The following is a 1,923-nucleotide window of genomic DNA, read 5'->3' on the forward strand; positions in this document are numbered from 1 at the left end:
TTCTTAACTGTTTCGTATTCCCATACGCGAAGCAGATGTTCTGTATTTGTAAGTGGAGACAAAGAAGCATACATTCCCACGATTTGTTCTTGGAAGTCAAAGGACACAATACTACCCTGATAAAGGGTTGGAGAAGGAAGACTTGAATAAGAAAAAGCACGTACGGGAATTCCTGAAATGATTGCACGTATATGTTTAACCTATCTGTTTTGGTAAAATCATTAGCTGTAGCCTATCAGCTCCGTTCATCAGTGGGAAGCTTTAGTAATTTTGGAAAATTATCAAGGCTAAAGCTAACCATCTCAATTCTCAACTATTGGCACATGACTTCTTGTCAAAAGGTAGTGGAGGTTTTGAAATATGAATTCCCTTAACATTTCTCAAAACATCTTTTGCTCCGAAGAAAACACTTGTAGCTCATTAACAAAAAGTAGTTAAATGATTAATCTATATACATTATTTTAAGGTAGCTGCCGTGCCATTGCTTATTAACAACCAAGTAATACTAGAAATCCTATTCTAAAAATACACGAATCACACTTATTTTCTGTAAGTTGGCCACTTTTCAATGGAACCAATGTTGGCCAGTATAGACAGGTTTCGCTGTACATATATATATATAGTATTTGTAAGGCATATGTTTACTCTCTTCATTTAAGTATAAAATTTTATAATTAGTGAAATTTGGTGAATAGTTTTTTTTTTCGAAGCATAGATTTCTGAATGGTACCTCATTTGCAAGAAATGGGGCATTACTTCCCCATACCCTCCTTAGGGATAGTCATTTCTAAATACCTTCGAAATGAACTGTAAAGTAAAAAAAAAGATAGAAGTAAAAAACCCAACACCTTACAACACCTAACTTAATACCTAATACCAAATACCTTACCTAATTAATACCTTACACTCTTGTAAATGAGCTCCATACCTTATTCTTCATTTCGGCGAAAATATTAATAGCTCTTTCTTTGAATTCAAATATCCTACAAAGCTTCCATACCAAGTTCTTTATTGTAAGTGTTCGTAATTCAGAAGTTTTGTCATGCTCTTTGTTAAGTAAGTTAAACTCTTTCCAGGGCATTCATTGAATGTTTACAAAAAAACTGGAGTTGATGGAATGCTCAATACCATATTTAGCAGCTTCGTTATTTCCTGATATATGCTTTGAGGTTCATTACTGAGAATATATTTCAAGTATTCAGGAAGAGAAATGTGTTTGTTGTATCGGAACATAAGTTGATAAGTTCATTCTGAAGCTGATCGGAGTAAAAAGTATTAGGAAAGGTGGATATCAAGTCATTCAGTTTGCGGTATGCAATACTTTGTTGATGCACACTAAATATTCTATAATTTATTAGTTCTTTAATGACCAGACTTTTGTATTTTTCAAATCTTTCATCTTGCACAATTATTGAGCGAAGAATCTAATAAAGTAGAGTTTGTTTGTGTGTCTATCTAAATATCTTTGTGTCTGTGTGCGCCAGCGGAGCAGACGAGTGGACCGAGTTGCCAAAATTTGGTCACGGGTACCTTGATTCAGGCCCCAGACAAGACAAAAAGGTTTCTCTTTTTCAAAATTCGAACCGGGGGGGCATTTACCGGGACATGTAAAAGTACTTGTCACTCTCGCGAAAAACATAAAAGTGATAGAATTGCCAATACATCTAAACTTTTCGTTAGAGAGTCTTCTTTTTTCTTATTCTGATGTTGGAGACATATAGGGACAATATATATATACTAATGTTCTTCAAGGGTACGTTACAACAAGTTAACATTTTATAGAGGAGCTCGAAAGATGGTTTAAAGTAAAAACAAATAAGAAGAAATAGCGGTCTGTTTCTGTCACTTACAAATCCAGCTTAAAATGAAGATAGGTAGCCCTGTAAACGTAGACAGAATAGCAACTGTCTTTTCGCAAGTACT

This window comes from Thermobia domestica, chromosome 3 (genome assembly GCF_964235325.1).
Source record: "Thermobia domestica chromosome 3, izTheDome1.hap1.1, whole genome shotgun sequence".
Taxonomy (NCBI): domain Eukaryota; kingdom Metazoa; phylum Arthropoda; class Insecta; order Zygentoma; family Lepismatidae; genus Thermobia; species Thermobia domestica.